General features: G+C 39.0%; 1 protein-coding gene and 1 non-coding gene across 2 annotated transcripts in view; both read left to right on the top strand.

The window, feature by feature from the left end:
• Window positions 1-25095, top strand: part of Tango6 (transport and golgi organization 6 homolog) — a 210287-nt gene that overhangs the window by 81942 nt on the left and 103250 nt on the right. The window lies entirely within an intron of this gene.
• Window positions 8771-8894, top strand: LOC111757467 (small nucleolar RNA SNORA26). Its single transcript, XR_002791811.1, has one exon. It is a non-coding gene; the product is annotated as a small nucleolar RNA SNORA26 (small nucleolar RNA).

Here is a 25095-nt window from a genome sequence, read left to right on the forward strand (position 1 = left end):
GGAGGGGGAGGTATAATATCTGTTCCCAGTTCCCCAAGATAGACAAGATTGAAGTAATTGATGTTTTTGGTGTTTGTAATACACACTTAAAAGCCAAGGCCTTAGGTGAATTTCCCATTAAGAAAGGAAAGAACTGAAGTTTCCCACCTATGTTGCCAATGTAGTTTGCCCAGACTTAAACCGCTCTAACAACAAAGCCATTCTAGACTCCACTCAGACAAGTCCTACAAACACAAGGTGCTTGGTTGTCCTTTGAGTGGTGTTTAGTTTTGGAGAATATTTGTGTGTATGTTTAAAGTTTTCTTTTTCTAGGCTGCTTAAATGGCTCTGTGTGAGAGTCATAGAGTATCTTTTGATTAATTTATTGATTTTTGGATGACTTCTATAATTTCCAATTTTGCAATCTAGGTAGAGAGCAAAGGAGAATTAAGTAAATACATTCATTTAGCAAGTATTGGTTATGTCTGATTCAGGAATTTCTGGTATATGTATTATCTATCAGAATTTAGGTAAATTCCCCATGAGTTAAATTTGGGTTTTACAGCTGAGCATGGTAGTGCATGCCTGTAATCCTAGCACTTGGGAGGTTGAGGCAGGAGGATTGTTGAGAGTTCAAGACCAGCCTGGGCTACAAAGTGAGCTGCAGGTCTGCCTGCAGAGTGAGACCCCGTCTCAAAAAAAAAAAAAAAAAGGATTTTATGAAAGACTATCTACATCTGTCTGTCTTATTTATTCAGGCAACTCCCATGCTGGTTGAGTTATCCTGGAACTGCTCTTGGGTATTCAGAAGCTGCTTCTTCAGGCAGAGAATTAGGTAGACAATTAGGTACAGACCCATCAGATTCCAGCTGCCATCCAGTTTACAGATAAGATGAACTGTTCTTAAGTCTATGTACTTAAATTGTCTCTACTTTTTTATATTCTATATATTCTTCTTCAGTATTGTACAAGTAATACATTCTGATTGTCAACTTCAGTGACAAGTATATAATGTAAGAAGCAAAATTCTTTCCCTTTCCCAAAGTAGGAATTAAAATATATTTGTTGTAGTCAAATACTATATTGTAGGTTTGGGGGGCATTTTTCACATCTACGTTTTGAAATTAATGTTTAGTAATGAATATGATAAATGATATTATTCAATAAGATATTATAGTCAGACTTTAAAAATCATACTGTAGATCTTGTTCTTTCAGTCACTTTCAATTAAAGGACTTCAGTGATCCAGGTGATCCATCTCATGCCAAAAGGACCTTTGTTGTTGTGATTGTTTTCTGGGAATTGATCCTAGGGACTCATGCATGCTAAGCAGTCACTACCACTGAGCTATACCCCAGCCCCCAAGGATCTTTGGATGAAACTACCAAGCCCATTAAAAACTAAAAACAGAAAAAACAGCTGTGCTTTAAGCCAAGCATGGGAGGTGAAAGTATGCCACTGCATACAGCGAAGGGAATCTGGCCACCTTGGCATGCCCGGACAAATTACACCCACTTTTCCACCCTCTTTAGAAGATTTTTCATTTCTGTCAAAAGAGCCAAGAGGGCGGGAAAGCGAAAGGCCAAAAAGAGAACTGTAGAACCAAGACGACATTATTTTTACAGAGCTTCAAACTCAGCAGGTTACAGGTCTTAACTTGCCAACCATTGCACTCTTATTCTTAGATTTCTACCTCAAATAAAATAAGTTGGCAAGCCGTTAACTGAAAATAATTTTATCCCTTGAAGGATCATCTAATTGGCACTGGCACAGAAATTGGGAAAGCAGGCCTGTGAAGTTTATCATTTCCATTTATGTCCTTGAAATGGGAAGATTCTTTTTATGTCTTGACCTGATTTTTGTAGCACCTAATTAACAAATGAGCATTAATTAATCTCATATTCTCGCTTAGTAAATTCATGAAGTTGTTCTGGAAGGGGACCTTATCCTCATTTTCAAAGCTTCTTACTATTGCTAAAATTCACCAAATTAAAATATGCAGGAATAGGATGGCAGAGAGGCCTGGTGGAAGAAATGATGCTCAATCCCTGACAACCAGGATGCAGAGAGAAAAGGGAGGAGCTAGGCACACTGATAGTTCTTCCAGATCATGCCCCCTGGGAACTGCATCCAGTCAGACCCCACCTCTGAACAGCACCTTAGCTGCTGAGCTCCTCAGTGGGTGAATTCACTCATCAGTGCTCCTGTGATCAATTCACCTTCCAAAGGCATGAGGCTTTCAGGAGGACATTGTAGACCTCAATCATAACAGTGGATTTGCCTATTCTGCACAGTCATGTAAATGGAGTACTGTACAGTGTAATCAGAAAGAGTCTTTTGTCTCTGGCTCCCTTCACTTTGGCATAATATTTTTGAGGTTCATTCATGTTAGTGTGGACTAGTACTTTATTTTGTTTTACAACTGAATAACATTTTGTTTTTATGGGGTAGGGATTGGTAGTAGGATGGAACCCAGGACCTTCCCACTAAGCTACATTCCCAGCTCTTATTTATTTACTTACTTTTTCATTCATTTTTTTGAGACAAAGTCTCACTAATTTGCTACATTGCCCAGGCTGGCCTTGAACCTGTGATCCTCCTACCTCAGCTTTGCTAGTGTTGGGATTACAGATGTGTACCATCTCATCCAACTATTTTTACTGATTAGCCTTGTTTTGTTTATCAATCATCAGATGATGGACCGTTGAGCTGTTTCCATTTTTATTAACATGAATAATGTTACAAACATTTGTGTGCAAGTTTCTATGTATACATCTTAAAGTCTCCTACTTATACAACTAAGAAAATTGCTAGATCATATGATAACTCCATGTTTAGCTTTTTGAATAACTGCCTGACTATTTTCCAAAGTGGCCATGCTTTCAATTTCTCTGTGTCCTTGCTAATGCTTGTTATTGTGTGTCTTTTTTATTTTAGGCCATCCTAGTAGGTATGAAGTGATAGCTTGCTATGATTTTAATTTGCATTTCTGTAGTGATTGATAATGTTAAGCATCTTTTTATGAGCTTATCATCCATTTGTAAATCTTTAGAGAAATATCTATCCAGATTCTTTGGTTGTTGTCTTTTTTCTTTTTATTATTGACTAATAGTAGTTCTTATGTAAATAGCTGGGAGACGAATACTTATCAAATATGATTTGCAGATTTTTCTGCCATCCTTTGATGGCATCATTTGAAGCACAGAAATTTTGACTTTTTGATCATCTTTTTTTTTTTTAATTGGTACCGGGGACTGAACTCACGACCGCCTGCTTGCAGGGCAGGTGCTTATGCCACTGAGCTAAATTCCTAGCCCTTGATCATCATTTGAAGCACAGAAATTTTGTCTTTTAGTTAAACATACTTTATCAATTTCCCCTTTCACTGCTGACACTCTTGGTGTGATTTCTAAGAAGTTGTCTAGACTAAAGTAATGAAGATCTATTTCTGTGATTTCTTACAAGGATATAAAGACCCTAGTTTTACATTTAGGTCTATGATCCATTTTGAGTATTTAGGTGTTGTGTCATATGATGTGAAAAATTCCTATTTTGTAGCTAAAGATTCTAATCTCTAGATAGATTAAGCCCTTTTTCTAAGATCACAAAGCAAGTAATCTAAAACATTGTTCTTGGCCTCCAAGTCTTATTTCCCCAGAGTATAATAGATTCCTTCTCTAGAGTCTTTTTTTTTTTCTTTCCCTTTGCTTTCCTTTCCATCCCTTTCCTTTTCTTTCTTTCATTTTTTTTTTGCTTGCCTTCCTTCTTTCTTTCTTTCCTTTACCCTATTTCCTAGTCTTCTATTTCTTTTCCTCCTCCTGTTTCTTTCTTTCTTTCTTTTTGCAATGCTAGTGATTGAACCCAGGCTTTGTTCGTACTGGACAAGTACTGTATCTGTACCTCAGCCTGGATTTTTCAAATAATTGTTGAAAATGATCTGTGTATGTGTGTGTGTGTGTGGTGTGTCTGTGTGTCTGTGTCTGTGTGTGTGTTTTAAATAATAAAAATGCTTAGCAGAATGCCAGCTACTTGGGAGACTGAGACTGAGTGATCAACTGCAAGCTCAAGGCCAACCTAAGCAAGTTAGCGAGTACTTATTTTAAAATAAAAGGAGGAGGGTGTTACTTAATGGTAGTGTTTGTCTAGAGTGGATGATGCCCTGGTTTCAGACACCAATACCAGAAATTAAAAACTGTATTATAATTATTTATACTATTTATTAAAATATTTATTAAAATGGGCTGTTTGCAGTGGCACATGCATATAATGCCAGTACCCTGGGAGGCAGGCGGATTGCAAGTTTGAGCCTAGCCTAGGAGATTTAGTGACTTAGTACCACAAACAGAGACACACATACCACACATACACACAAAAATAAAAATGTTGTAGATGATGAAGCATTGTACAGTTTGTTTATGGGGCGGGTTGAATTCAGGGCCTTCACACTTAGCTATGTCCTCAGCCCTTTTTTATTCTTATTTTTAGATAAGGTCTCACTGAATAGCCCAGGCTGGGCTTGAACTTGCTATCCACCACTAGAATGCTTTGATTCTGTCAGCAATGCTGGAATGTAGTAAGAATAGGTATTAAATTTTTTTTTTTTTTGTCTTTTTCATTTTTATCAGTACCGGGGATCGAACTCACAACTGCCTGCTTGCAAGGCAGGTGCTTATGCCGCTGAGCTAAATCCCCAGCCCTGGTATTAAATATTTTTTAAATAAAGGATTGACTTGCCAGTTGTCTCAAAAGCTGGGACCAATCCATCTTGCAGGGATTCCCATTCTCTCGCACCTGTCTCCCTGGGCTCTGTGTGATGCCTCCTTGTCCTCTCCCAAATCAGAGGTGGCATTTCAAAGTCCAGAACACTTGAGATTTATAATACTTTCAGTTTTGGAATATCTATCCAGTGGTTTCCTCTATCAAAGATTGATACATTCGGATTTATATCAAGAGTATTTAACAGTATGTTTTTCTGTAAGTAGATCAACTGGCTACTTCACAGTTAGTTATTTTTATTTTATAAGATTGCCCTAAATAATTGCCATAAGAGAAATGGCAGTAATGTAGAAGTTACAATTTATTGAGCATCTACTGTGTGCCAGCCTTAGCAACCCTGCAGTTAGGAATGATAATCCCAATTCTGTAGATGAGGAGACTGGGGCTCAAAGAGGTTAAGCACCTACCCAAAGTGACATAGTTAAGATACAAAGTGACAGTATCAAGATTTGAATCAGAGTCTTTCTGGCTATAAAGAATATGTCCTTGCCAGAAGGAAAGACAGTGTCTACTTTGTTCTGTTCCCAAGTGGAAGCACTGGTTCCTTATGGTCTTAGTGGGGAACCGAGCGTGCCTATGGGAAATGGTTTCACTACAAATCAGCTCTTTATGTAGCTTAATAATATGCTGATCTCATACCTACTGGATTTTTGTTTTGTTTTGCTTATTTGGCAATGTGTAGAGTATAAATTTTTAAGCAATCTCTGTGTGTATCTTTGAAACTCATCTTCCTGCTTCACACGGCCTGCCCTTTCTTCGTGCTGATGACATTGTGTTTCAGCACTGAAGGTATCAGCATTGTTTTAGGAAGATCTGGAAAGGCTTCTGTAGTCAATTCTTGCATTATACAGTTTACTGAATATGTTAGTCTGTTTTATGCTGCTATATCAGAATAGCTGAGCCTAGGAAATTTATAAAAGAGAAAGATTTCTTTCTCTTACAGTTCTGGAGGCTGAAAAGTTCAAAGCTGAGGGCCCCATATCCGACCAAAGCCTTCTTGCTGCATCATGCCAAGGCAGAAGGTGGGACAAAAAGGGAAGGGTAGGGAGAGAGACAGAGACACAGAGAGTGGGGAGAGGGGCGCTGAGCACACCCTTTTTAGGAAACCACCCCCCACTCCCATGATAATGGCATTAATCCATTTGTAAGGGCAGAATCCCCATGATCAAATCACCTCTTAATAATTCCACCTCTCAACAAAGTTTCACTGATGATTAAGTTTCTTTTTTTTTTTTTTGGTCTTTTTCATTTTTATCGGTACCAGGGATCGAACTCACGACCACCTGCTTGCCAGGCAGGTGCTTATGCCGCTGAGCTAAATCCCCAGCCCGATGATTAAGTTTCTAACCTTAGGAAACATACTCAAACTGTGGTGCTGAGATTGTGGGTTAGAGAAACATGTAACTTTCTATATAAAACTTTTTGAGATTTGTTGTAATTCTAGTACCAATAAATGCTATTTTAAAAATTTATTTTAAAATAATACAAATTATAAGGCTGTGAAAAAAATCAGACTCTTCATACATTCTTGGTATAAATGTAAAATTGGAGCTGGATGTGGTAGCACAAACCTGTAAGCTCAGCATCTAGGAGACTCGGACAGGAGGATTACCATGAGTTCAAGGCCAGCCTGGGCTACATTGTGAGTTCATGGCAACATCTTGTCTCAAAAAAAAAAAAAAAAAGAAAGAAATATAAAATTGTGCATTTGCTTTGGAAAATAGACTGGCAGTTACCAGAAGGGTAAACATAATTATCATATGACCAATTCCATTCATATTCCACTTCAGGAGAAATGAGAACATATGTCCACACAAAAGATTATATATCAGTGTTTTTCATAATAGCTCAAAAGCAGGAAGAACCAAAAATTGTCTAAATGAATGGGTAAGTCAAATCCAGCACATTTGTGTAATGGAATATTATTTGGCAATGAAACGAGTGGTACTGCTGATTCATATTACAATGTGGATGAACCTTGAAAATGTCATAAGTGAAAGAAGCCAGGCATAAAAGACCATATATTGTATGCTTTCTAGTTACATGAAATGTCCAGAATAGGCAAATATAGATATCAAAAGTAGAGCTGGATATGATGGTGCATACCTGTAATTCCAGCACTCAGGAGGTTGAGGCAGGAGAATGAAGAGCTCAAGGTCAGTCTCGGCTATGTAGAGAGACTGTGAGTCAGGAAAAAGAGTAGTGGTAGAGGATGAGGGTGCATGACAATGAAAATGAGTTTGTTTTTCAGAAGATGAACATTTTGTGATTAGACCATAGTGGTCATTATATAACCTTGTAAATATACTCACAGTAGCTGAATTATCTAACTATAAAAATAAACTTTCAAAATTCAAAACCATCGTTTTCATGGAATTCTTGTGAGTAGGAAGAGCGGACAGGCAGGATTTGGACATGTGGAGATGCAGTGAGAGGCTGAGGGTGAAGCAAAAATGAGACACAGCAGTGTCCAAGGCTGGGTCGGGTGGGCTTAGGGGGAAGGCCAGCAGTTCAAGCTGTCTGCGGAGCAAAGAGCCGGAAGCTGTCAGGATGCCGCCGTGCAACAGCTGGGCTTTCTGTGTGAGTCTCCGGAACCTGAGCGTTGCCAGCTCCCAGCTCCCTTGGCGACAGCTTCCTTGGATTTAAAAAGTATCATGCTTTTTGATGGTTATTATTTACTTTTTTTTATTTCACTTGTGATTGATTAAGTTGTTACTTAGCCAACCAATAAGCAATAGTCTAGATTCAAGTTCAAAACCAAAACCCTTAAACAGCTCTTGCACTTTGCTCTCTGTTCCATTTTCGCCTTTCTCAAATCCCTGTGGCCTCTGCTCTTGTGAATAGGAAAATGAAGCCGTGGAACTAATAGATCTTGACTTTTTTGGCTAAGCAATTAGATACTTCTTAATTTTGTGGTTTCTGGGGCTTATTTCAAACCCTTCACCTCCTATTCTGTAGACTACCTGTCACGAAGGCAGAATTCTCTTACCAAGAAGGCAATTTTGCGATACCTTGGGGTAAAGAGTCAGTTGCTTAAGTGTCTACTTGATAAGCTATTAAGGAGTCCGTGAATACCTTCCCTGCAGAACAGCTATTTGAATTTTGCCCTACAGCCACCTTTCTTGGTAAAGTTAGAGTTTAGAGGAAGTGAAGGAGGACAGAATAGCAAGAGAGTACCTAAGTAAAACTGACCTCTTGAAGGAGAGCACCCTGTTCTCTCCCATTCTCGGGGACCCGTCCAGTTTACTGGAGCTACATTGAGGTAACAGCTGGAGGGGTTCTTTGTCTTCCTTTGATTTCCCATGCTTAGAAGCAAGTATACTGCATTACTCTTCATTTCAAATACAAATTAAAATTCCTAATCTCTTCAGGAGTGATTAAGATGAGCCACTGAAGTTGCTCACATACTTAATAAGCCCAATTATATTTTTTATTAACCCTGACATAGTTCCTTTTGTTGCTGAATCATAAGTGTAACATTTTTAACTTAATGAAGCAACAATTTCCTCCTCTTGACTCATGCCAGATCTTGGGCAGTGGTGGGAAAGTACACTTATGTGGTATCTGTTCAATTTGGCAACTCGTTTTTGGATTTTTGCATTAGACTTTGACATTTCCTTTTGCCTCCTGACCTTGCCGTATGGCTGCAGTCCCTGAGGAAGTAGGTAGGTTGGGAACGAATCGAGCCTCAGGGAAAGGATGGCAGACATCAAGCTACCAAAGACCGAATTATGTCATCTCTCCTTCCAGCAGCCAGGTTCGCTTTCTTCTTTTCTTCCTTCCCTTCCACCCTCTCTCCCTCCCCCTTTTTTCTCTTTTCCCCTCCCCTCCCCTTTTCTCTTGTCTTTTTTCTTTTCTAATTCATCGCCAGTGCATGCTAAATAAGCTCTCTGTCATTGAGCCACCCACTTCTGTACCAGTACCTACCATGAGAAGGGTTTTTTTGCCCAACTTTTGTTTTTCCGTATTAACAATCTGACTTTAGACAGGGACAGAAAGTGTATCATATTTGCCTGTGTCTTTTTTTAAGGCTGATGCAGTGCTCTCAGAAGTTAACATGGAAGGGTAAAATAAGTATCTCTAACACACAGAGAAGAGATTGTCAGATTCTTCTGTGGATCTTGTTTAGATACATAGCTGAGGCAGGGGAAGAATGTACATTATCATCATCCTTATTACTAGTTTTTCAAGACAGGGTGTCCTTGAACTCACAGTGATCCTCTTAGCCTCCCCAGTGCTGAGGTTAAAAGGATGCACCACCATAGGTGGCTAAAATATGTTTTGACCATTTTTTTTGCTTAAATAGTTTTAAAATGTGTAGGTATTCATTTAGCAAATATTTATTGAGCAGTATTATGTTTGAGGTCAGTGCACTGCTGAGAAAGATTGGCCTGTCCTGCCTTCGTGGAGTTTGCAGTTGGAAGAAGCAAATACTAATCAAATAATCACACAAACGTATAAAATGTGGCCTTGCCAGGGCCCCTGTAGAGAGGCACACAGTGCCACAGGCTTATTTCAGGGAGATTTCACCTGACAAGAAAAGGAAGAAGCGACCCGAAGTGACCCCATCAGCCAGAAGCTGGATCATGATTAGAAGTTTATACAGTAAAGGGGGAGAGAAAAGCATATCATACCATAGGAAGAGCAGCACAGCAGGTCTGCAGTGGACAGCAAGGGCTGCATGAATGCCCATGCTCTCCAGAACCCTCAGGGTCAGCAAAGAAGGGGTGAGCTGAGCAGCCTGAGTACCATGCAGCCCCTCTCTAACCAGATGGCTCTGCTTTTCTTTCACTAAGCCCTCTCTCAAGATTTCATGCAAAAACAATGTTTTGCTGTTTAAAAAAAAAAAAAGAAAGAAAAGAAAAAATTTGAAAAAAATCACTCCTTTAGGTCATCTCTCTGCCTTAGGGAGGACATTTTCTACCACATGTCATGTGTCATGTCACACCCAAACACCCTCCTCATTACTGACAGAAAACTACGGTCTTTGTTTGAGCCTATATCTATGAAATGCAATGAGAATGTTTGGATATCTATACAGATCTTTGAACTCAATTGTCCAATATGCAGTCTGGAACCAGTATGAGAAACGTTCTAATTATAGACGAAAAAGAGAGTAATTTTAGGCCAATAGTTTTCAAGTAATTTTTTTTAAACAGCAGAATCCATTGTCAAATGAATAATGATACTGAAAGTATCAAAAACTCAGGTGATTCCTTTTTCTTCTTTGTGCCTTTTTACTTAAGATTTTTCACATTTTCTAGTTAGGAATGTGCATTGCTTTTATGATCAGGAGAAAATGTTTTTTAAATTATATGGCTGTTTAGGGAAACTGAATCGTTTCATGATAACAAGGTTCAGGGACTAGTACAGATTGAAACAGATGGTTCCCTCTATTGTAGTTCCCCCTGGTAACCTTTTCACAACTAGGGATTACTAAAACACAGAGTGACCATGGCCTTTTCACCATGAAATTATGTGATGACAGGAGAAACCTTACTAACAAACAGATGTTTTTCCCAAGTGGCGCTTTTCTTAATGAAATGGTTGCCTAGAAACCAGACCATAATAATAACTTTTCTATATTTAGTCTGTAAAGTGATTCAGTTTGCAAAGTTATTAAGTCAGAGCATACTAATTAGATAGAACTGAACATGCCATTATTTCCTGCCTTGCCTGTAGTTCAGCAACCAAATGGTTAAATCAGCAGCCACGTTTCATGCAGCATGTGTCTGTCCAGATGCTGCTCCTGTCAGGGGACCAGTGAGGAAAATGACAGCTCCTAGAGCAAGCCTGTTCCACTATTAACTGGCTCGGAGCCGCACAGCAGGCCTGCTCTCTCACCAGTAAGTGAGAGGCTGCTACATGTAACACTTATTAGGTTGCTGGGAGGATCAGTTAGGTCAGTGGGTCAGGTGTTGTATGTAAAAAAAGTGAAAAGAAATTTAATTCGAATGAAGCTAAGTGAGAACAGGCAGACACAGGAGTGATGATACTTGTTTAGAATGACAGAATTGATATATGGAAAATCTGATATGCTGTTAACTTTACAACAAATGAGCCTTAGTGTGCGCCATATGTGTTAGAGAACTAAAACCTTTAATCTTCAACTCAGACTATGCAAAACCTAGAAGAAAATAGAAAACAGTAAAGATGAGACAGCTCAACTGAAAACAAGTATCACACACGGTAATGTATTTAAAATAGTGGAAGAGCAATAAAAAACAAATGAGAAAGCAGGGAATTACTAAGCTGACATCATAAAGAAAAACCAGAACTCTAAGAAATAATTTGGTGTAAGAACCTACATTTACCCTGAGGAGTTTGCTTGACTTCATGTTGTAGGTTCAAGGCCTTGAAGGGCAAATTGCAGAAATGAAAACCTACATCCAACTGGAAAACCTTCCAACACAAAGATATTACCACTGTTCTTTAGAGTTTTTCATCATTGTAAACCGAAACTATCACTAGAAAGCAATAACTTCCCATTTCCCTCCCTCCTTTGTAATAATTATTTTAACCTAGTAATAAGTATAGTCACATAATAGCCAAACATATGAAAATAAAGTCGTAGTGGACTTCACATATTAGAGTTGTCACACACAAATTATGCTTATTACCATATTTAAAGACATACAAGTTAAGTCTCAAAATATCTTTAGGGAGTAAGAAGCAACCAAAAAATGGCCTGATGAGTTTGGAAAAATCAAATGGGACATAAAAAGTAAAATAACTAAAATTGAAAACTCATTGGGTGAAACAGATGGTTGCGGGGGAGGGAAAGGGAGAGAAAAGGGAAAAATAGAAGAAAAAAATGGAAACAAAGCTTTGGTAAGTGAGGAGGAGAAAAAGAGGTGAAAAGAGGGGAGTGAGGAGAATGGGGAGAAAGAATCAAGGTATGTACAAATTCCTTTGATGAATGTGATCAATATATACGACAAATATGTACTTGTACACAGCCTATGAGTTTTGTAGCTGACAAGGTGGGGGGGGGGTTGAAAAAGAGACACAGAATTAGGTTGTTTTGGTTGATTCACTGTGTCAATTTGAGAAGTTTAGAAGCTTAACTAAGTAACTCAGCCATTCTACATCCTAGGATTTAGAGAACATGCTCTTGGGTGGCTGTTAGGCTCTAAGGATGCCCTAATGGTTGATTCATTGTGTCAATTTGAACAGTTTAAGTGAGCAGTTCAGCAGGTGGCCAGCGACCTCACTTTGCAGACACCCTCATCCTGTGCAAGTGGAGGCCAGGAGATGGTGTGAGTGCTATTCCAGCCCTGGGAGGGGGTAGCCTGCTTACAATATAAGGAAGGAAAAGAGGCTTGCTCTCTGGTTTTTGCTGTCTTCTAAGGCTTTGAACTGTAGTCCCTGTGCCACACCACTCTGCCTTGGAGCCAGCTGATGATGGACTGAACCCTCTACAAACTGTGAGCTACGTAAACCTTTCCTTTCCTAATTTTGGGCATCAGGTATTTGTCTCAGCAACAAGAGAAAAGTAACTAAGACACAGGTTAAAATATTGAGAGCCAGGGACTCTGGCCTCCTTCAACAAGGGAGCCCCAAGAGTCTGGATTACCTTGCCTTTATTCACTCAGACATAGAAACAAGCAATTAGAGTAACACAAGATTCATGTGTCTGCACCACCATAGTACCTGTCCGGCTTTGCCCTAGAACCTGCTTTACGTCAATACACTTGCATGCTGCCTTTCTCTTAGTGCTCACAGAGTAGGCCAGTTAGGCCCCAACTTTTACTATCTAGTCTCCCACATGTACTAATAAAAAGTATAAAGTTAAAAAAAAACAAGACTCAGTGTGTGACTTGTGCCACAGAAACAGCTAAAGAGTGAACCAAAAAGAGAAAAGAGAAATTCAGAGAATACAGCTCAGAGAGACAACATTTAGTCTCTAGATGGAGAAGTCAGAAAGGAAAGATTGTTTGATCTTAAAAATTTTAAGCTCACTTATGTAAAAGACAAACAAATACAACTTGATGGATAAGCATGGTGACCTTTACCTATAATCCCAACCACTCTGGAGGCTGAGGCTGGAGGATCAAAAGTTTTAGGCTAGCGTAGGAAATTTAGCCAGATTCTGTGCAGAAAATAAGAACCAGGTGTGGTGTACACACCTGTAACCCCAGCACTCTTGGAGGCTGGGGTGGGAGGATCACAAGTTCAGTATGGACAATTTAGAAGTTTAGTGTTATTTTAAAAAGCAGTACAGAGGGAGGTGAGGGCACTGTGAAGCTCCTAAATTCAAATCCCAGTGCCAAAATAAATAAAATGAAAACGAATTAAAAATAAGCTGGGATGTAACTCAGTGGCAGAGTGTCCCTGGGTTCAATCCCCAGTACTGTCCTCTCCTCCCAAAAAAGTGTTCATGGGTTCAATCCTCAATACCACACATTCACAAAACAAAACTTTAACTCAATTAAAATGCAAAATATAATTTTAAAGAGATGTATACACAAAGGACAAGCATAATTCTATGGAGACAGAAAATAGATTTGTGGTTGCCTAGGGCTAGGGGCTCTGGTTGAAAAAAAGAAAAGTGATTCATGTCACTCAAAAGAAAATGATTAATGGGAGAGAGTTCCTTTTTGGAGCAATGTAAATGTTCTGGAATTAAATGGTGCTGATGTTTGCACATCTTTGTGAATATCCTAAAAGCCGCTGAACTATGCACATCAAAATGGTAAACTTTATGGTGAGTTGTATCTCATCAGTCCTTTTCTTTCTTTAAAGGACAAGCAAAGGTAATGTCTTTATTAGATAAAGAGCTCCCGAAGACTAAAAGAAAAGTATTCAGTAGATCAATGAGTTAAGAAAACAAATAGGGGACTGGGGATTTAGCTCAGCGGCATAAACGCCTGCCTTGCAAGCGCGTGGTCTGAGTTCGATCCCCAGTACCCATTTAAAAAAAAAAAAATTGGTATTTTAAAATGGGAGTTTTGAGTACTGACTAAATATAGTGAAATAGTCACACTTGCCACTCTTGCTAAGAAAATTAATTGTAACATGTTTGGAAAGCAGCTTTGCAAATGTTGGGGACAGTTATTTCTGGAGAATCTACCTTACTGTGTAAATGACAGGCGGGTACCTCCAGTAGTGCTAACAAAGCCTGTGAAGCCTTTCTGCACTGAGTAGTTATATAATTGTTCCCCCGGCAGCTCTCAGTTGAAGAATATTAGTGCTTTTGACAGTGTAGCTCACTTGCCTAACTTCCGGAAGCCTCACCTTCATTCTCCAGCCTTTTTTATTCCCCAGTCTATACCATCATTATGCACAGAACATGCAGAATTAACTCATGCTGTCTTGTAATCATTGGCTGGTTTGTTGCCTCTGTCTGGACAGGCACTGCTGATTACATTTGTATCACCAAGTAACCCTACCTGGCACATAGTAGCCACCCTATTAGTATGTAAATGCATGAAAATATTATTTCCACTGCTTTTTTTTTTTTAAATCTTTTTGAGACAGGGTCTGTTATGCAGTTCAGGCTGGCCTTGAGCTTATTTTGTAGCTCACGATAGTCTTGAATTTGCAACGATCCTCCTGCCTCAGCCTCCCTAGTGCTGGGATTACAGGAGTGCACCACGGTGCCCAGTTTTCATTGCCTTTAGTCTGAAACTCTTTACTACGCTTTATAATTTATGCCATAGGTTCGGATTACTCCCCTAAATTTTTGTATCAGTGTTTGGTTTTTTTCAAGTTGATATTTTTCCTCCTTTTAACTGAATTAATGTTTGAAGAAATCCCTTCTGTTTCCATTACCCTAAATTATGATATTGCTGTTCAATTTGTAAACATTATCATTGGATCTCTTTGAATTATGTAATATAAAAGCCACACCAAATGGAAGAATAAGACTGTCTTATCCTACCAAAAAAACCCCAAAAAGCCTTAAATTTGCCATGCAAGAGACATATGCCTATAATCCCAGCTACTTGGGAGACCTTGATTGGAACACAGGAGTTTGTGCCCACTCTGGGCAACATAGCAAGACCCCATCTCAAAAAAAAAAAAAGAAAAGAAAATGTCCACAATAAAAACACCATGTGTATATATTTTTATTCAAATAATGATTTACATAAGAAAAACACCAAAATGTTTATGCTAATTTCAGATGTCACATGATTTGGGGGGGCAGCTTTATTGAGATTTTTATTACTCTGAACAGAAGCCCGCCTGCCCCAGTCTGCCTTTACTCCTAGAGTCACACATATTCCCCACAGGTGATTTTATTTTCCTTTATACTTTTTTGTGGTATTTGAATCTTTTAAAGTGACTGTGTATTACTTACATCTTTAGGGGAAGAAAAATTTAAGTTGTTTTGCAGTGGAACCAACATTAGCTTTTTGTTGTTGTTGTTCAGTGATTCTTGGGATAGAACTCAGAATGCACATTTAGTTTTTAAAGGGTCTCCTTTCCTCCACAGGTCCTTTTATAATTCACTACTTGGTACAATACAGGATTAGAGTCCCTAACTAGGCATGGTAGCTCCCCAAAATTATAGGCAGTATTCATGTAATGTTTGTACTTTACAGGAAGAAAAGGGTTTTTCTTCAATATTAAGGATTGAACCCCAGGGCTTACATGTGCTAGGCAGACACTCCACCACAGAGCTATATTCTCAACCCTGTTTAAAGTTTATTTTGATATGAGGAATCTTACTAAATTTACGTAGGCTGGCCTCATACTTAGTATCCTGCTGCCTCAGCCTCCTGAGAAGCTGGGATTATAAGCGTGTTCTATGGTGCACTGCTCTTTGAAGGACTGTTGTAGTCTTTCTGCTTGTTTCTGTGTGAAGCTACAATTTTAAACCTTGTGTGTCTGGTTACTGATTTCACAATGATCACTTTCTCTAAGCCAGCCTGGAGCTCCTATCACAAGACTTGCCCAAGCATCTCATTACGACATTCACTAGCTTAATTAAGTAAAAGAGTTTATATCTTGCCTCTGGTCACTGACTGGTTACCCAGGCTCAGAGCATGTCTCAGAGCTCCACACCAACTGTTCTTCAGGACCCTGGAGGATGTGAAAGGTCAACGCTATCTTGGCAGAGCTGTAGGCCAGGTGATAATGTTCATTTGGAGTGTTTGGCCCCAAACACATCAGTCAGCTAACTTCACTGGTCAGCACCCTCTCTGGGTAGGCTTGAGGGGAAATGTTAGGAGAAAACCTAGGAACAAATGAACCCAAAGTTCAGGTCGTCCTCCTCTTACCAGGGTTACCTGTCTCCAGGTTTTCAGAGGTGTAAAGAGTGTTTTATTTTCATACTTAAGATTCTGCTGAAAGAGTGAATCAGCCCAAAAGTTTTCTTGGATATGATTCCTGTCTTCTTAGCAGTAAATGTTTCTTTTGATAGCACAAAGAGAATGATGACACAATTTTTCACTCTTTGAAAGCTACATAAAGAGAATTTAATGAATGATAACTTGCTGCTTTTTCACCCATGATCAGCTGAAACTAAGTTCTCTAATTACAAAGAGCAGTGATTACTTTCCAAGTAGAGCTAATTGCTGTATTTCCTCCCTCCCCTGTTCCCACCTTCCCTCCCTCCCTCTTCCCATCCATTTGCCGTTAGTCAGTAATAGGGCAGCTTTGTTCTTACACGGCAGAAGCCACGATCATCATGATGTTCTTGACATACAGTTTTACTGACTTCCCTTATTTCTTCTCTTCTGTTACCATCTGTAGATATTTAATAGAAGCACTCACAAGGAAGACTCAGATTTTCAGTGCTGTTTTGGATTTGGGGGGAAGGTAATAGACTAAGAGATCTAGGGTGCTAACGGTAGCTTATCAAGGTATGCAAAGCTGGATGTAGTGGCACACACCTGCGATCCCAGGAACTTTAGAGGCCAAGGTGGAGGACTGCAAGTTCAAGCCCAACCCGGGCCATTTAGTGACTTTAAAAAGACCCTGTGTAAAAATAAATAAAATAATAAAAGGGCTGGGGCTATGGCTCAGTGTGAAGACCTGAATTTAAATCTCAGTACAGAGTGGGGGAGCAGAATGGAGCTGTTTGTTTAAGTCACTAGATAAAAAAACCTGAAATTCATTAAAATCCTTGTTTTCCGTGTCCCTTTTGTATCACTCTTCTGTCATTACTAAAGTTGGCAGCGTCTCAAATTAGATTCATTTGTGAATTTCATTAACATTACTACCTCTATTTCCACATGCTAAATGAAGATACCAAGTAAGAACAAAGCAGCCTCTAGGAAGCCTAGCCACAGGCAGTGGAGAAACTGAGGTAGGGAGCCTCTCCTGTCCCCCACCTTGGAGTCTTCAGAAGAGAGGTTTTATGGGGCAAGGCGAAGGTTAATCTTACATATACACTTGCATATGTAAGCTTTGTTCTCTTCAGGGTTGGGATCTGTAAAGTTAGCTACTCTAGTAGTTTTCTCCTAGGCATCGCCATGGTGTGTGCAGGATGACAGTTCTGCTCTGCAGTGGCACATTCGCTGTTCTCCATTCTGTCCCTCAACTTCTTTCTCCATAAAATTAGTAATATGTAGGAGCCAGCCTGCGAGCTTTGTACCTGACTGAAAGATGATGAGAGTGAAAAGCAAAGACACGGAATTAGGTTAAAATGTAGAGGCCTGGGGCCTCTTGTCTCCCTTCAACAAAGAGCCCTGAGAGACTGGCATTCTCTGCCTTTATTCACTGAGACCAGGGTAGGAACAATTAGAATACAGTAGGATTCATCGGCCTCCCAGCACCCATGGTACACGTCCCGTGAACAACAGAATTTCAGTTGCATTAACTTTCCCTGCAGCGTGTCAGCACCGTTCACACTGCCTTGCTCCCTGGTGCTCACAGAAGAGGCCAATTAGGCCTTAGTCTTCCTGTGAGGTCTCCCACAATAATAATAGTACCTACTTCAAAGGATTATTGGGGCTGTTAAAGAATGCATATAGAGTACTTAGGATAGTGCCTGGCATGCTTAAGTCCCTGTGTACTAATGTCTTTTCTGTTGGCTTTTATTCATAACATTTCATGATCCAAATGACTTTCAGTAAGTATGCTGTAAGTAAATATATTTTATCCACTCACTTTTACTTTTACTTTTGCCTCTCCACAAAAATTAGAAAACAGCTTACACTAGTATAATGGCATTATCTTAGTGTTTGAATGTATTATTTAGATCCTGATTTAAAGAGACACTTCTAGGTATGGCTCTTACAAATCTTCAGCTATCAGCCACTTCACTCACTGGTGTAACCCAGCTTTCTCCTCAGGACTGAGTAACACTCACTCATTCTGAATCTTTATGTATTTGTTGAGACCTGTCCACAGTTCATATAGCTTTGGGGCTTTAGAGAAACTAAACATAAAATTGGTATGCTAGTGGTATCACTTACTCTAATTACAAAGACAGCCCAGCTATTCAGTTCAGTTTCCTATACTTCCTTGATTTAATAACCAACTTCCCCAGTTTGTGCAGCTTCCTGGATTCTTAGTGCTGAAATTACTGTTAGTTTTCACAATAACGAGAGTTCTCAAATGCACCAACTTCAATTGCTAAAGGGTAGTATTTTCCTTCTTTTCAGAATTTTACCTTTCTTGTTTTTGTGACTTCAGCTGTAAGAGAGAACAGCATAGGTTGGTGATTATCTTTTCATGATCAAAAGGAAAATTTCAAAAACAGAGGAAAACCTCTCTGTGTCTGACTGCTTCTTTTAACCATCACTCATTTTTTTTAAATTAAAAATAAGTATAAAACAAAAATGAGTAGAAACAAATAATAAAGATCAGAAATCACAATTCCTTATCAACCTGTCAACATTATTTTTTATTTAGATTAATATTTTGATTCTTACATTTCTGTGAAAGTAAAAAAGACTCAGAATAGTCTAAACAACCTTGATAAAAGAACAGAATTAGAGCTCCAACCCTCTCCAACCCCATGACTTATCACAAAGTTACACCAATCATGACAAAATGGCATTGTTATCAAGATAGACAAATCATCAAAGTACCAATATAAAGTCCCAACACAGCTACCCACATAACAGATATTTGATTTCTGGCAAAGATGCAAAAGCAGTTAAATGGAGAAAGACTGTACCCTCAATAAATATACTGGAACAACTGGACAACCACATGCAAAAACCCCAAATCTTATAGCACATCAAAAATTTCCTAAGACAGGGGCTGGAGGTTTAGCTCAGCGGCATAAGCGCCTGCCTTGAAAGCAGACAGTCGTGAGTTCGATCCCCGGTACCAATAAAAAGGAAAAAGACAAAAAATAAATAAAATTTCCTAAGACATCCAAAAGCCAGCTCAAAATGGCTTGCAGTGGGTTAGTTAAGGTGCAGGTGTGGCCTGAGTCATTGCTTGACTGAAGTCATTCTCTCTGGTACAAGATACATGTTTCTTCCTTATACTCGTGAAACAATGCATGACATACTTATTTCACTAATAAGTATATTTTCAGGGCACATGCATTTACCTATACAAATGTCAATCACTGTTCTTTTGAACTACAGGTTTCTCTACAGATTAATATATATATATATATAATTTCTTGTCTTTTTAACTTTAAAAATTGGCTTATTTTTCTTAATTACTTTGAACATAGTTTCTAAAACTCAAAAATCTTGTTCCTTGCCCTATTTATTTATTTTTTTAAGGGTAGCAAAGTTTTATTAAAGGTAAGAAAAGAAACAAGTTCTGCAGCGTGAGCTTGCAGAAAGTAAGAAAATAAGTACACCAGCCTACCGAGTGAGGACGGCCACCATGCAAGAGTGAACACAGTGGCCCCTTACCCTGTTTTGTACCCCCATCTCAGTTCCAAGCCCCAGAAATTACAATTTTCAGCTCTAACTTTTTCAAGCAATTTCTTCTAGTAATTACCTCCCAATTTCTAAATGAAATGTTTATAATAATCTCTCTTGGTTTAAAAATATTTGGGATACTCTTTAATTTGCTGCATAAGAAGTGTGGACATAGTGTATGTACATAGTCAGATTCCTGACAGTTTCCTCACAATTTAGCTAATTCATTGGGCAGTATTTATTGCTGGTTGTATGAATATTTATTCCCGGTGATAGCACAGTGATCAGTCTTTCTTAAATATTTGCTTTCTTTTTCCACGTGCTCATTGCTGAATTTTTCCAAATGATCAAGTAGCTGTGTCAAACTCATTATTTTTGTTCCCCTCTTTGTCTTTTTTCCCCTACATTTCAGCCTTTCACATCTATCTCATTCTCTTTCCTTGTTTGTTGGTTTATACCTTTTTTACTCATTTGCTATTATTTTAGTGGGATTTCATGAGTAAAATAATATAAATGTTTATTGTCATTCTACCATGTTTAGTTGTACAGTCTTTCCTAGTCACCTAGTTTCCCTCCCTGGAAAACAGTATTACGAGTTTATTAAATACTGTATCCTTCCAGAAATATTTGATGTATTGGTGTACAATACACCAATATTGATGTATTGGTGTACAAAGGGAAAATGTATTTTCCCTTTGTACACAAATACAGCTTGAGTTCTATACGCACTGCTGTATGTTTTACCTTTCAGTTACAAACAGATGTTAGAATTCATTCTATAACAGTTCTTAAAAAGCTACTGCTCCAGAGCCGGGCGTGGTGGCTCACGCCTGTAATCCCAACGAAGGCTGAGGTGGGAGGATTGTTGCAAGTTGGAGACCAGCCTGGGCTACAAAGTGAGCTCAAGGCCAGCCTGAACTACATAGCGAGACCCTGTCTCAAAAAAGACCAAAAAAAAAAAAAAAACCACTGCTCTTTTTTGGGGGAGATGGATGCATGCACTATTTTGCTATACTGCATATAAATGACTGTGATTCACCAGTCCTCTATTTACGAATCTTTGTTTCAATTCTTCTTTGTTATAAATAGCACTGGAGTGATTATTTTATGCATAGAAAATTTCTACTTATGCTTGTATTATCTGTTAAGATAAATTCTTAGAATAGAATTTCTGGGTTGCCATAGAATTTAATTTTTTTTCAGTACCAAGAATTGAACTCATGACCTTGTTCTTGCCAGCAGAATTCAAATTTTTAAACATAACTAACATTCTCACAAATGTAAGACATTCTGCAAAATGATTTTTTTCCCCCATTTAGCTCACAAATGTCAAGTCATTTTTGCTCTTTTTCAACTATTGTGCTACAGGGACAACCAAAGCAGTTTGGATACCAAATAAGCTAATACTCTGTCTGCCCTTGGCAGGAGATTTCCCTTTACATTTAAGATGTGCCATATTATCTTATCCTATTTTCTTTCTATCTGCAAATCTGAAAGAGCAGACATGAAATATTTTCTTTTTTTTTTTTTTTTTTTTTTTGTCTTTTTCCTTTTTATCGGTACCGGGGATCGAACTCACGACTGCCTGCTTGCAAGGCAGGCACTTATGCTGCTGAGCTAAATCCCCAGCCCCATGAAATATTTTCTTACAGTTTTTATATTTTTAAGAATCTATTTCTACATCATACATAAAAACATACATATTTATGTAATACCATGTGATGTTTCAGAACTTACATATAATAGCTCTTTGAAATATAATTCATACACAGTTTATTCCATTTAAAATATACAGTTCAGGCCGGGGATTTAGCTCAGTGGCACAGTGCTTGCCTGGCAAGCATGAGGTCCTGAGTTCGATTCCCAGTATCAAAAAATAAATAAGAATAAAGTATATAGTTTACTGGTTTTTAGTGTATTCACAGAATGTGTAACCATCTCAATAGTCAACTTTAGATTGTTTTTAATTTCCCTAGGAAGAAATTCCAAATCCATTAGCATTTGCTCCACACCCCCCCCAACCGACTTTCACCACTCTAAGTAACCACTAAATCTACTTTCCCTATATATAGATTTGCCTAATCTGGATATTTCATGTAAATAGAATCACACAGTCTGTGGGATTTTGTGTTTCTTATAGTTTTGTTGGCAGAGAAATATCTGATAAATGCAAGTGAGTAGGTGGTTTTTCCAGGCTGAATGAATATTTTGGGAGGTTGTTATCTGCCCGAGTTAGTGTTAAAGCAGAGATGGTTTGGTAGGTTCCTAGGACAGAGCCAGTCAGCAAAGGCATTTAAAATCAGACCATCTTTCCTATAATGCAAGAGCACTGTGTGTGCGAAACTACACCTAAACTCCGTTAAGTGTTGAAGGACTGTGGAATCTCTCAGCAGCATGCTCAGTGATCATCTTGAAGTCATCATATCAAAATACATTTCTGGCTTTGTAATGAGTTTCTATAGGGAGAAACAGTTATTTTGTAAAGTTGACCATATTTTATTGCAGGAAATACTTTCAGTAATATTTTTTCAGCCAAGCTTATTCCCCTGTATCCTATGCTGTGTTTCAAAACAGAATGCTTTCCTGAACTCTTGCCAGTTTGGGTTCACCTTTACATTTTACATATCTTATCTATCATACCACATCTTGAAATGTGTAGTCATTTTCCTGTGATCCAGGGAGGAGAAGATATCTCTCACACAATCATTTGGCTCTCATTGCCAAAGGGATTAATGTGTCATGCTTCCTTGAAGCCTGTGCTGTCCCAGAAATTACCCCATTTTATCAAATATGAGGGGGCCAAGAATTATGTAAGGCCTATGACTTAAACCTCAGCATATCCTAATTAGAAAACTTTTCTAATAAGAAATAAAAGCAACTACAAGAAATTTTATACATTTCATTGTCATAGTGTTAACCATCATATATGATTTTCTTGACTGCTGGATAATTAAATTGGAAACTTCCCTTGTCCTCCAGAGATTTATAAACTCATAGATAGCGACTGTATCTTAGAAAGTAAAACTTACACAGCAGTCAGAGGGCCATTTGGCAGCAATCTGTGGAGCAAGCAGGCAGGAAGACAAACAATTGCTAACACAACTGAGATTGTGGGAAGCAAGGAAACTGTGCTTTGCCATTGGCAACCTTTTAATGGAAAAATAAGAAAACTTAAAGCTCCCTGGTAGAATTTAAAACTTAGCCTTATAGAAAAAAGAATTAAAAAAAATTTTTTTTTTTGACGCAGGGTCTTTCTATATAGTTCAGACTGACCTTGAACTCACTGTGTAGCCCAGGCTGGCCACAAACTCATGGCAATCCTTCCTTAGCCTCCTCCCAGGTGCTGGGATTATAGGTGTGCACCACCATACCTGGCTGAAAAAAGAATTCTTAACAAGAATTCCCTTGGTTGAAGAAAAATGAACAAAAGCTTCTGAGAGTATATATTGGCTTATGTGTCTAACATGTCTACTGAGTAAAATACAATTAGATCAGTCAACTATGGTGGTGCGTGCCTATAATCCCAGTATTCTGAGAGGCTGAGGCAGGAGGATCACAGAGTCAAGCCCACCCTGGGCAGTTTAGACTCTGTCTCACAATTTTTTAAAAAATGGAGCTGGTTTGATTTGGCAATGCAATAATGTCATCAGATCTCTTCCTTTCCTCTCTTGCTTGTTTGTCTTGACTTTTATGTGTGAGTCTCATTCTTGGATAGGCTTTCTCCACCTGGTGGGCACTGACAGCTCCAACTTAACAACTTTAAACAACAAAAATGAAACAAAACCTGTCTTTCCCAGCAGTTCCAAAATGGGTTCCAGAACCGAATGTCATTGCTCATTCCTGATTCAGTCTTGCGATAAGGAAAGTCTTAGCCCACTGAGGCCACATGGGCTGAGCGCAGGAAGCCAGCTTTTCTGAAGGAACACCAGGGAGTTGTTGCCAGAAGAGAGACACAGTCTGTGCACAACCACACATCTGTTAATTGAAGGGAGGATATTTGGAGCTCATTTGGTCAGGGTATGCAATCATAGAAGTAAACAACTTTTCTGCTAAATACTAAAGAGAGAAATAGAAATAAGCAACAGTAGGAGGGGCTTTAGTAATAAACAGATTTGGAAAAGTTGAACATAGGTCTAACTTTTATATAGCAGACCCCATTTTCCCACTGTTTTCAATTATAAAGCATACCTGTGTTCCTAAAAGCAAACAAATTCCTAAAGGCTACAACAGAAGCTGTAGCTCCGTGGTATATAGCAGGACTTATAACACATCAGTGACATACACCTGTAGGAATTTCAGCTCGCACCTACCAATTCACTTTTCTTTTGGGCTCTTAGAATTTGGGAGATGTTTCCTTTCCCTCCCTTCATCAACAATTCCTTTTTTTTTTAAACAGGATTTCTCTAAGCTGCCCTGCGGGGGTCAAACTTGTGGTTTTTGTGCCTCAGCTTTCTAGAGTCTAAAATTGTAGGCATGCGTCACCACACCTGGCTTCATTTACCTTGTTCTTAAGCCACAAACTTTTTTCCTATTGTAGAATGTTCTCTAACTCCACCTTGAATCTCCCAGGACTTCCCTATCACTTGGCACAACAGAGCAAACTGCAATGGGTTAGGCTACGTGCAGCGACTTCTCTGGAAACAAAGCGAAGGGGGATGAGGAGTACAGACAAGAGGATGGGCAGATGGGTCAGGTGCCACCTCAGCATGTGCACCGCCTCCATGGCTCACCAGAGGTGCAGGAGAGGGAAGACAGCACACTCGATTTGTAAGAGGATGGACTCAGATTCTATACCATAGAAAACAATGTAGAGATGTTGCCTGAAAGATTGTCTGCTTAGACAGGAAAATGATAATCTCACATGAAAACTAATTACAGATTTCTCAGCATTTCTGTTACTCCACCCCCATCATCTCTTCTTAAATTCCTGAAATTTATATCAAGACTACATTTTTAAGCCCTTTTTACTCACTCATTCATTGAATCATTTAACGAATAGTTATTGACCAACTGCTAAGTGCTGGCATTGGAGATACAGCAGGAAACGACAAAATCCTTGACATCGTGCAGCTGGCATTCCACAAAGGAGAGCAGACAATACATAAGGAAATACATGATGTTCAGGTAATACGTACTAAGAAGAAAATAAAGCAGGATGAGAAGGAGAAAGAGTGATAGGAGAAAGGAAGCTAACTGCTGGTTTATATTTTATGAATGTGTGTAAGGAGAGAGAGAAGTTTGGGGGCAAGTTGTAAGACTTCCTGGAAAAGGATCTGCTGAGATACGTGGAAGCAGGGAATGAGGCAGAGATGCCTGGCCAGTGAGGTCTCCTGGAGGAAAGGCAAGGTGACCAGAGAGCAAACGACAGTGAGGGCCAGAAGGGTTAGGGAGAGCACCCAGGCAGTGTGGAGCGGGGTTACTCCTACTTAGGGGAAAAGGACGCCAGTGAGGGGTTTTAGACAGAAGAATGAAGGGGCCTGACTCGTGTTTTAAACCACATTGTTGGAGCTGCAGTAGGGGAAAAGGGTAAGAAGTCTTGAGACCTATTAGGGGATTA

The sequence above is a fragment of the Cavia porcellus genome, unplaced genomic scaffold (genome assembly GCF_034190915.1).
Source record: "Cavia porcellus strain 051 isolate PalLab524CR breed Dunkin Hartley unplaced genomic scaffold, mCavPor4.1 scaffold_4, whole genome shotgun sequence".
NCBI lineage: Eukaryota > Metazoa > Chordata > Mammalia > Rodentia > Caviidae > Cavia > Cavia porcellus.